Source organism: Sciurus carolinensis, chromosome 8 (assembly GCF_902686445.1).
Source record: "Sciurus carolinensis chromosome 8, mSciCar1.2, whole genome shotgun sequence".
Classification (NCBI taxonomy): domain Eukaryota; kingdom Metazoa; phylum Chordata; class Mammalia; order Rodentia; family Sciuridae; genus Sciurus; species Sciurus carolinensis.
The window spans coordinates 68,975,050-68,987,154 of record NC_062220.1 but is presented as its reverse complement, the minus strand read 5'-3'; the positions used below and the strand labels follow the sequence as shown (position 1 = coordinate 68,987,154).

Here is a 12,105-nt window from a genome sequence, read left to right as displayed (position 1 = left end):
AATAAATAAACTCCACAATACTCCCAAATCTGAAAATAAGCAAATTTCAACTAATAGTGTTCGCCGGGCCCAGGAACCCTATTCCTACTGAGAATAGGCAGTATTTGCTTGAGAACAAATGCACTCTTTCTGAAGGGTATTTGAAGGGACTGTTATAAAACAAAATAAACAAACAAAAACAACACCCATCCCATCTCAACTATCCCTTCAAAAGAAGAAGGGGAAAAAAGAAGGAAATGTGGCGGGGAAACCACAAACCTCCCACAGAAACCTAGACCTATGAGAGTGGCATTTAAAAACCACCCATTTTCTGGAACATCTTTTGTAGCCAAATCCGTCACCCGAGTCTCCGGAACACTCCCGCCCTCGGTCCCTCCCACCCCAACCACCACCATCACACACATTCGCAGGATGACAGAGGTTGCTGGTGGCGCGGCCGCTCAGGTGAGGGGGCCACCCAGTCCCCTGAGGCGCAGGCGACTGGAGCCCATTCGCTGCTGCAGCAGCAGAAGGACGGGAGGGGGTTGGCCAGGAGGGGAAGGGGCGGGGGACGCCGGGGAGAGTGCGGGGGTGGAGGGACGCGAGGACGCGAAAGAGAGCCTGGAGAGGCAAGAGCACGGCGCTGTGAAGGGGGAGCGGAGGGCGGGAGCGGCGGGGGCGCGCGCCGGCTCCGGGCCAGCCTCGCTTCGCCAGGGTCGGCGGCGGATGCGCGCCGCATTGCGAGCCTCAGACGCGCGGGCGCGGGGGACAGCGCCGGGGTGGCCTGGCTGGGGCAGCTGGAGGCGACAGGTTCATCAAACACCAACGACATCTGTGCTTCGGGGTCCTGGTCGGTTGTGCCTGGACTGAGCGGTGGGCGCGGCGCGAGAACGTGAGTAGCTCCCTGTGCGCTGGCGGTTGACACTCGGTCCTGCTCCAGGACCCGGGTTGGAGCGGAGGAGGGCGCGGGAGGCTGCTGCGTTGTCACTGGGACTCCAGCCCGGGTTCAGCCGAGAGCTCTCCTATCCGGCAGCGTCTGCTGCTAGGGGTGAATGGGGTCGCCAACTCCCTTCTCCCTCACAGGCCCTCGACACAGTCGCGGGTACTTAACCGGCGAAGAGACGGGCACCCGGGTAAGGACGCAGCCTGCTGGCGCGGGCGGGCATCCATCACCTCCTGCAGGCTGTGGCCAACTTCTGTATCCGCGCCGGTTCCCCACGCTTTGAGGGAAGCCCTGCCTGGAGGTCTCCTTGTGGGCAGTTGGTCATGGAGAGGCTGCTGGGGCCGCACAGCTGCTTCCTGGGCACCGACTGTGAGGGCGCAGGTTTTCACACCACAGTGCCGGTGGGATGAAGAGCGCCGGGCCGGGCCGGGCTGGGCCGGGCGCGCACGGGAGTGTGCGCGTTCCGGTCCCCACGGACACATCTGGGCGTGGGCTTTGTTCAGATGTGCTCACACCTGCGCGGATCGCTGAGTTCATGAGGCCATGCCGATTTCCCTCCACTATCACTGCCCTGGAGAGGACTCAGGGAATCGATGGGTGGGGTGAGGACCGGAGAGACACTGAGCACAGCGGATTGGGGGCACTTGCGGATGGCTTTGTTGGCCTACAGGTGTGGTCTCAGGGAGTTCTAGCACCCCACCCAGCTTCTGAGGACTGGGACTTGTCCAAACTGGCGCCTGGGCTTGGGACTGACTGGAAGGGTCCTCTTCCCTACCCTGGTTCTCCGTGGTGGGATCTGGCAACAGCTTCGTTCGGGGATGCTGTGTTGATGAACCAGAAGTGATTGCCGGCGCAGGAGCATCCATCTAGCTGCGAGCGCCATCTGCGCCAGGCGCCGCCCCCGGGCCCCTCCAAGCAGCGCGGGTGGGGGCCACAGCATCCTCCGGTGGTTTGTCGGCTCAGCCACTTGAGGCCGGCATCTGCTAGAGCGCTGGGGAGGGACCAGGATACCGCCGTAGGTTGAGCCAGGGAGCCGTCATCTCTCTCTGAGAGATGTTCAACCAGTAGCAAGCGCCACTGGAGACTTCCCGAGCCCGGTGGGCCGGCTAGCAGTTAATTTCCCTTCTCTCTCGCTGGCTCTGTCTCCTATGCCCTCACGCTGACCGGCGCCCCCTGCACAGCGACGGGCACCGAGTGAGGTCGCCAAGCGGTGGCGTCTTTTACCTACCCTGTTTCTGTCCTGTCCTTTTTGTGCCAGTAGCTCCAGTCCTGAGCTGCAACCAGGCGCGGAGATGTTCTGAGAGGGAAGCGTTCTTTTCATTTCGCTGTCCCATATGGTTAATGCTCAAAAGTGCGGATCCGAGGGGCCCTTCCTCGCCAGAGGCTACTGCAGGACGAGAGTGAGCTGAGTATAATGGGGCAAGAGGCCATGATTCTGCACCAGGAGCTCCCTCCTTGGGTTGTCCTGAGAAGGAACAGAGTAGCCACTAAATACAAACCGACGGACCTGGGCTGGTACTAAAATATTGTGATAATAGCTCGTGAATGACTGAGACCTTCCAGAAGTGCTGCAATGGATTTAGACAAGTGAATACTTTCAACTTCACTGTTATGATGGTCAACATTTTTTTTTTTTTTGAGAGGTTCAGGTGTGCTAGGCGCTGTGCATGTTACACATATTATCTCATTTAATTACCCACAACAACCCCATTTAAAAATTAGGAGACAGAGACTTGGATAGGTCAAGTAACTTTCCCAAGTCCACACACTTAGAAAGAAGACGATTGGGGTTAACTTTTTGCCCCAATGCTTTACCATCCAAGACTGAAAATGTGACCTTTTGGAGGCTTATCATTAAATTAGGTGAAGCCTGAAATCCAGGACTAAGAAAAGTACATTACGAGCCCATTTGATTCTAGACTCTCCATCATAGTAGACCATATTGTAATTCAGAAGACCATGTTGTGGAATAACCTTTTATTTCTTTTATTGCCCTTAAGTACTTTACATGTTCTTTTATTCCTGTTCGCTTTTAAATATGTGGGCGTTAACCTACAATCCAATCCAGTCTCTAAAGTGTTCTTAAATCAGAGTTCCCTACAATTAGAGATATTCCTGGTACATCACAGTTTCTAAGAAACTTAAAAAAAAAAAATCTTTCTATTTGTCAAGTGTTTCTTTTTGAGGGCCCCCATCATGAATGTCCTTTGTATACTGTTTTGGCTACAGAAGAGTTGGTCTTCAAATTGGATGTTGAACTTGAATAGGACTGTAGCATAGAAACCTAGAAAAGCATTTTATGCCCTAAATATATGATAATGTGTGGCGCATTTACAAAGATGTTCCATGTTAACTAGTAGAAAAGAAGAATGTGAATGAAAGTGAAATCAGCTATTCTGGGCATAGTTTTTAGAATTATTATAATTAACCAATCAATTGGAAAAAGGGATTCATTTTGTACTCATAATCTTTTTTAAACTCATGTTCATCTTTCAACCTTCTTTCTATTTTATTACAGGAAAGTTGCTAAACATTTCACATATTCCTGGGATTATAGGGTTATAATAAAACTCATGTAGAATTATACCTAAACCTTGGCGTTTCAAAAGGAGTGCAGTGAGGCTGAGAGAGGTGGCCCAGCCTTGTAATGCAGGGTAGTGATGTGGCCCTTGGATTGAATGCCTTATATAACTTTAGTGTTACTGCAGCAGTGACAGTAAATGAAAAGCAAGTCATCTTTGGAAATGCTACCTCCTGTGGCTGGAATGAGTCTTTCAGAAGTGTATGTGAAAGGAAGTCGAGGCTGTAAAAAAGTTTCTTAAGAATCACTTCAAATAATGCTTTTGTGTATAGTATAGTTTTCCTTGTGTGATTGCTTGAATGGAATCTGTGATATTATATTGTGTATATGCAAAGGAACTATTTAACAGAATCCACAGGAAACTTTTCTCTAGAGAGAGTCATTCATTCATAAATATATTCTGAGTATGGCCTCCTGTTCCAGGCACTGGAGAGACCATGATGAAAAAAAACTGAATTTCTGTTATTGGCAGTGGTTAATTCTAGTTTTATCATCAGTGGTCAAATATTCCTCCCCCAACACAGATTTTTTCTTTCAAGTCACAAATGTACAGCTTGGTGAACTTGTACAAACAGAATACATTGATGTAATCAGCACTCAAATCATGAAACAGAATGTGTCTGAGAAAGCCACCCTGTGGCCACCACCAGCCATGGTAACCTTCAAGGGTAACCTTTGAGACTCGCAGGCTGATTCTGACCATCTATTAGAAAGATTCTGACCATCTATTAGAAAGGTCCTGATTTGCAGCCTATCAGCAGCCTGTGGAGTCTCATCCCCATTTCCAAACAACAGTTTCCATCTGAGAAGCACAGCAGCCGGGAGCAATGAATTCATCTTCTCTGGAAATCTTTTCATGTTTAGATTCAACTTCTAAGATGATTGATGAGGAGGAAGTGATTTGAAAATGATTGGAAATTACTAATTACTAAATACATTTAGGTGCTCTTTTGATAAATTTCATGCCTTCCCACTTGAAGAAGCCCTGAACCTTCCTCACAGGTAAAAACAGAAGAGAGACCTGGATTGCTAAGGGCAAGAGTCCAGTGGCTTATTTTATTTAACCCTTTGCTCAGGTAAATGAAAGCTCCTTTGGTCTAAATATGCATCAGAGGCTAGGGTTGGGGATGTAGATCAGTGGTAACGAGCTTGCCTAGCATGTATGAGACCTTGAGTTTGATTCCTAGCCCTGTAAAACAAGGAAAAGAGCATCAGATCAGAGGCAAAACTTCCCACTCTTCTCAGCTTTACTAAGGTATAATTAACAAATAAAAATTGCATATGTTTGTGTACAATTTGATGTTTTGACATAGGTATATATTGTGAAATGATTACCATAATCAAACTAGCTAGCTATCTATCACCTCACATCCATCCCCTCACATGTTACCCTTTTTGGGTACATTTAAGAACATTTAAGATCTACCATCTTAGCAAATTTCAAGAATGCAAGATAGTATTAACCATAGTTACCCTGCTATACAGTAGATCTGCCAAATTTATCTCTCCTTCTTGAAATTTTGTACCCTTTGACCAATATCTCCAGGTTTATCCATGTGCCAGAATTTTTTTCCCTTGTGTTTTAGTGAGGTTTTTTTGGTTTTTTTTTTTTTTTTTTTTTTTTTTTTTTTTTTTTTTTTTTTTACTACTGTGACCAAAAGACCTGACAGGAACAATTTTAGAGAAAAGTTTATTTGGGGGCTCACAGTTTCAGAGGTCTCAGTCCATAGACGGTTGACACCATTCCTCAAGACGTGAGGTGGGGCTGAACATCATGGAGGAAGAGTGTGGTGGAGGAAAGCAACTGAAGATTTGGCACAAGGAAGCAGAAAGAGAGAGCTCCCTTCACCACAGACATAATATAAATCTCAGGGACATGCCCCCATCAAAACACCTCCCCCAGTCACACCTTTCTTGCCTTCATTTACCTCCCAGTTAATCCCTGTCATGGGATCACTGCACTAATTAGGTTAAAACTCTAATAACCCAGTCATTTCTTTAAACTTTCTTACATTGTCACACATGTGAGCTTTTGGGGAACACCCACGATCTAAACCATAGCACCTTATCTACATATTCCATTATACGTATATGCCACATTTTGTTTATCCTTTATCTGTTGATGGATACCTAGCTTACTTACACATTTTGGCTATTTCTATGATTTTTCCGTGATCACGGTTGTACAAATATCTGCTTGAGTCACAGCTTTCAGTTGTTTGAGTACCTACCCAGAAAAGAGATGCTGGATCATATGGCGATTCTATCTTAACTTTTTTTGAGGAACTACCTTACTGTTTTCTGTAGTGACTATCATTTTATATTTCCACCAGCTGTGTACAACAGTTCCAGTTTCTCCATGTCTTCACTTATTACTTTCTGTTTTCTTGATAGTAGTTACTCAAATGGGTAGGAAGTGCTGTCCCTGTAACTTTTAAAGCTATGAATTAATATACCACATAAATGGACAACTCATTTGCAAGATTTTCTGACTTTTTGACTTAACTGTTATTAAGAAGGAGATGCATAGGTTCCAACATGTGTTGATTAACCACATGTCTTACATGAATGTTGTGGGGAATGTGTGTCACGATCCAGAATTAGTCAGCACTGGTGACATACATTCTTTTTTATTTTTATTATTATTTGTTTTTTCCTACCGGAGATTGAACCCAGGAGCACTTAACCACTGAGCCACATCCCCAGCCCTTTTTGTATTTTATTTAGAAACATGGTATCCTTAAGTTGCTTAGGGCCTCGCTAAGTTGCTGAGGCTGGCTTTGAACTCATGATCCTTCTGCTCAGCCTTCTGAGACTCTGGGAGTACAGGTATGCACCACCAGGCCCTACTGGTGACATACATTCTTGTTGTTTTTTAAAAAAATGTTGAATTAGAGAATATACATGTCTGCAGTAAACTTGTGCCAAATGAGTTTGCTATGAGAATAGATTAAATTAGTATGCTTTTGTTTTATTGCCCCAGAATTACTTTATTTTAATTCAGAGTGAAAGCAAATTTACCTCAAGTGTAACCATAGACAGGAATGTCTTTATGCTGAAAGTTTAGGGATGTGCTAGAATTGTAAATTACAGTTCTGCATTGGGCTTTTCTCCCCATCACTGAATCTTCAAAGATGACAGCATAAACCCTCACCACCCAATTATAATTGCTTAGCTGAACTAATAAAAAAGATGTGGTGTCAACTTAATTGACCTATTTTACTGGCCTACAAGATCGGAATTTCAAATTAGAAAAAAAAATTTTAACAGTCTGATGCAGGATTTCATTCAGTAATTAAAAAACTACTGAATATAAGGAACACCACTAGTAAGGGAACAAAATTATAACTACTAATGCTCCTCTATGGAACATCCTGTCCAAATGACTTATTCAATTTAAAAACCAGAATGAAAAATCTTATCTTCTGTTATGTGTTCCTTGATTTTCTTCTATGTTGCTCTGCACTAAAGTATTATTTTGTTCTCATGGGAATAAAAATGACAGGATTAGACAAAAATGATTCTTTAAAATTTTTTATTATTAAATGATAGGAAGGACTGGAAATAGCTTTTTTAAATATTGTATTTATTTATATATCTATTTATAAATATGTAGTTTATGATGTGCATGGTGTGTTGGCTCCAAATCCATTATAACTAGAAAAATTTATTCCCAGGGCTATCTGAGGGAATCCTGTAGGAGGTCTTCCACTGGGTAATATGCAATGAATTTGATTTATCTTTCTCAAGTGGGCTGAGAGCATTCAAAAAATTCGGTATATGTATTCAGCATGTAGTGATCTTTTCTCCAAATTTCAACTTTAAAGCTAATTCCATGCCTCTTTTAGATGCCCTTGGCATTTGAATGCTATGATTTACAGCATGCATTTTTGACGAACATTACAAATTCATGTTAAATGCCATGAACAGTTTCTCTCTCAAGGGCAAGGGTAAGGGAGAGGAAAAGTACTAATCTTCCACTAATTATGCCTTAAGGTAAGAGTGAACTGTGAAAGAGTGTCACCCTGGAGCTTTTTGGTTCTTTGAGGGAGGAAGGCTTGCGAGCTAGTATGCTTCTGCCTTCCAAAGCCTGGTGCCTTTTCAGTCCCTCACCTCAATAGAGAGCTGAAAGGACAAAAGTGAACAAAGGAGGCCTGTTTTGCCTGCCCCACTTGCTGGGCTGTTGTCTTGGCCCTTTTCAGTGAAGGAGGGAGGGGGAGCTGGGTCAAAGTTGAAGAACACTGAAAAGGAATTCAAGCTTCGTGTCGAAATTTGAATTATAGCTTCAGTTTGAGTGCCGTGTAGATTAGTTTGAATTGAAATTTCTGAATCTGTGCAAGCTTAAGTGACAGATGGTGCTGGAACAGCATACATCGTGCTGGATGGTGTACCCGAAATGTTGAGTGCCCAAGTGAGGCACTCGGTAAACATCTAGTTAACTGACAAAAGTTTGAAAACTGTAGGAAGTGCAGTTTGATGCTGTATGCTGCATGAAGACATTGGATTGTGTGAATTAGGGGAGGCCCCTGTGTCTGGTGTACTCTCAGATGCACTTGTCCCCCCTAATTGCATTGCAAATATTCTTCTGGCTGTTCTGCAGCTTTCCTCTCTACTATGGGGTTGAATAAACATAGAAATGTCCAACCAGCTTCCTTTGTAAAGTTGCATTAGAGTATTTTGCTGTTGTCTGCAGTGTTTTGATATACAAGATGGGGCTGTTTTACATGTTGATTCTCCAGTGTTTTTTCCCTACATGAGCATATTTATGATGAGTGATTTTTGACTTTCTCTTCCAGTGGGGGTCCATCACTCTCATATTTGCTATTGAAGTTTCTAATATGACAGTTCTGTATTCAGTTTGGTAGGCAGCATCTTATTTAGAACATTTCAGTAAGAGAAGTTAATTGTAGTTAACTAGAATATTAAAACAGCTACTAGGAAGTAGAGGTTATTAGAATGTAAGTGTAAACAAAAAACAGGTTGGGGTAATTTGAAACTCTTCCTAGTGTTCTGTAAAACTACTGTTGGAAATTGAAAAACTGTAGCATTTGAAAACTGAAAAATTGCCCAATTTTACTTTGGCATCTTCAACCATTTAAATAATTTGATGACAGTCTTTTGTTCTGATGGTTGTAGCATGATGGGTAAAATTCACCACTTTTCATATATATGTATACTTAATACATTCAAATATATATGTGTTTATATGTATACTTAACCTGTCTACTTTTAGGAAAATAACATTGACATATAATTTATGAGAATAAAACAGTAAAGTGAAAATTCAGAGATAATTAACACTGTCATATAAACAAAAATCAATTTACTTCAGAATTGATTATATTTACTTGCTATTTGTGTTTTACCTAATTTGTGATACATACTTTGTATATATCATGAATTTTAATTTTAATATATATGCATTTTAATAAATTAATTATATATATTATATATATTTATAGCAACATTTACTATGTTGCAAAAATTGTAGTGAAAGGTAAGATATATCAAGGCTTGATTGCTGTCCTAGAGCCGAGAGGATTCATTAAACAGGGGACAGTGAAATAGTTTATGGTCATATTCATTTTCTGGGACTGGGAACAGAAGTTTAGAGATAGGGAGTATGAAGGGTTTGATGGAAGGAAGACTCAGGTGGGTAATGAGATCTTTGACATCCTGGAGAAGTGTCCTACAGCAGGAGTGAGAGAAATTTTAAATAATGAGAAGAGTGAAGAACAGAGCACTATAAGAGTAACAACTTAAAATCTGAAAGAGAAGAGGAGGGGAATAAAAAAAAATTATGGCATTTCCTGGCTAATAGACAATAGTATCCATTTCACAGAATTCAATTCTAAATATTTTAGAGCTTTGTTTTTTTTTTTTTTAATTGAACTTTAGGTCATTGAAGAAACTCAACATCATGGATAAGAATAACTCATAAAATACCCTGTGAAATGAAATATGAGAATACATTTACATTTAAAAGAAATGTATTTGGAAGAATTTCCTCAGAAGTCAAAGATAAAATTTACATTACATAGTTAAAAATTCTTACACACAGATCAGCTCTTCTTTCCAGCTGTTTTGTTCTTTTATATATAGGTGGTTTCAGCTTAAGAAAGTAATGTGAAAATGTGAACATGGCAAGCCCATTTTGGGTGATTATTCATGTCAAACAGATTCTTTAGTGTGCTCAAGGAGTATATGATGAGTGAGCTTTTAAAATGTATCAAGGTTCAAGTTAGGAACAACGTTTGAGGAATATCTTTCTAAGTAGACAGTTTATTCAGCATACTGAAAGAGCATAGTGGAATAGAATCCAAGCGAAGCCAGCAAATAAAGCTAAATTAAAATCAGCTAAGAGGTAGGTGGTAAATGAAGAATCACCTCAATTGCATGAAAATGTTGAATAGTTGCTCTGGAAAATATTGAGGGGCCAAGTCCCACATGATAAGAGGAAAGAGATAACCAAGTTTGGGGGCATTTTGGGGCCCTGCTCATGATAGAATTTTGTCAGCTTTCTGCAGGTCTCTGACTGTGGAAACTGATCCTTTGCTCTGTTGCCTTAGAAAGCTGAACTACCTTTCTCATTGTGCAGGGTGCATATGTAAGTGCCCCATATTTGATGAATGAGTGAGTACAAGGATCAATGACTGAGTACATGAATATCGAAAACTGTAAAAATGTCAAGTGGATCTTTTTTGTTGTTGTTGTTCTTGTTTTCTTCTTCTTCTTCTTCTTTTTTTTTCTCAAGTGGATCTTTTGTTGGAGAAAATGGGGAGATTTTGTCCTCAGCTCTGGCTTGAAGACATAGATGAAGTCTAGATCATGGGAAATCGAACATTCAAACATTCATCATTTCATGCCTGGACTTTGTAGATTGCATTTTGCTACTTGGTTCTATATTAGGCACTTGAGTGGGCAAGTGAAATCATTCAATCCAGAAGTATATCATTTTCTAAATTGCCATCATGGAGTCCTAAATGATATCTTTGTGACCCCAAAGAGTTCCACTATAATTTTCCGCCTTTGCTCATGGCAGATGATTCCGGATTTGTACAAGGCTTTGCCTTTCCAATGTCTGGAGCTGGTGCTTGTCATTTCCCTCTGGAGGTGTCTGGGTGGCTGCACACTGATGAGTTAAGCGCTTCCTGAGATTGCTTTCTGCCATCTGAATTTTGAAGAAATCAGAAGTGAGGCACACAGAACAGACATGATAAATGAGAAGGCTGGCGTAGGAAGTAGAGCAGACACACTCCTGCTGCAGCTTTAAAAACAAAACTTTTCCCCTGTTCAGTTGATCATTAAATACTACTTATCTATTGTTTTCTTTATATTCCAAATTGAGTCCAATTACTGCATGACCTTTCCCAACTAGTTAGTACGTTATAGGGGCTGGATTCAAAGCAGTGTGGCCACTTTTGAGAGAAATCTAGAGTAAAAAGGTACATAAAATCTTTGATTAGTTAAATTTTGAGAAGTAGAGGTCTACTCTCTGTTGATTAGAAAACCTCATGATGCCACATGACCCTCCCTGCCCCAGTATTGGGGGTTGAACCCAGGACTTGGGGCATGCTAGGCAAATGCTCTAACATTGAGCTACATCTCTAGCTCTACTATATGGCTTTGGAAAAGTCTGGAGAAATACTAAGCACTTCCCTTTCTTTGCTAGAAGATGGAGACAAAACACAAAATTTCTCATCACCTCGCTGTATCTCACAAAGACATGTAACCATAATAAGCAATGGTCAAAACAAAAGTGCTGAGAGAAAGATGACATAAATCTATATTGTTAGCAGGTAGAATGCACCTGTCATTTTTCTCACCATGGCACCTGGCAGATTTGCTTCAGGGGGATGTAGGTACCATATATCCTTAGCAATATCTGCAGTTACTTGATTCTGAATAAATGAAGTGGCCCTGTGCCAGCTCTGAGAGATTGATACACTTACTGATGCTGTGTGATGAAACTCTTTTCAAAACACAAACTGTATTCTTTTTTTTTTTCTGACATCAGGAAGCAGGGCTTTATTCTGCAACACTGAGGAAACATGCTTTGTCCACCTGCCCCAGACATAAATTGTTACGACTCAGGTATGGGCCAGCCCCTAGAGGACTCCATGCAGGGTTCTAAAGAAAAACCAGAGCCCGAAAATTCTGAGCTTTTACCAGTACAAACTATATTCTTAACCTCCAACAAATGATCATATATATGTGAAAGTCAAACTGAGTCAATATAATAGAATGTGGGCATAAAATTCAACAAATACTCTTCTTCCCAGTTGCATTCAATATCTGTGATAGACTTTTGGAAGCTACTTGTATCTTATTGCAAGCCATAATCCCATTCATGTTTTTCAAGAGGACAGTCAGTAATTTTTTGTGTTAGCTGTGACTAATTAGCAACCTCACAAACCAATAAAGTATGAAACAATTTTTATACATTAAATTCATCAACTTACCAACTGCATATGCTTAGAAATTTGATATAAAAAGAAATATATGCAAGAGGACAAGTTTGTTCCTATCGTTGTTTGTGGTACTTTGCATGTATTCTGTTCCTTAGCACCTCAAAGAAGAGATAGGAACTTAAAAAGTGTCA

The 12,105-nt window shown here is 41.6% G+C and overlaps 1 protein-coding gene across 42 annotated transcripts in view; it reads left to right on the top strand.

The window, feature by feature from the left end:
- The first annotated feature begins 305 nt into the window (after positions 1 to 305).
- Positions 306 to 12,105, top strand: part of Nrcam (neuronal cell adhesion molecule) — a 273,474-nt gene continuing 261,674 nt past the window's right edge. For 8 of the 42 annotated variants that reach the window (XM_047560528.1, XM_047560530.1, XM_047560527.1 and 5 more), the window contains exon 1: positions 693 to 871. The gene's annotated coding sequence lies outside the window, so the exon portion shown is untranslated. Of the gene's footprint in view, positions 445 to 688; positions 872 to 12,105 lie in introns of those variants that run through there. The other 34 variants (XM_047560521.1, XM_047560517.1, XM_047560515.1 and 31 more) reach the window with 11 other exon arrangements.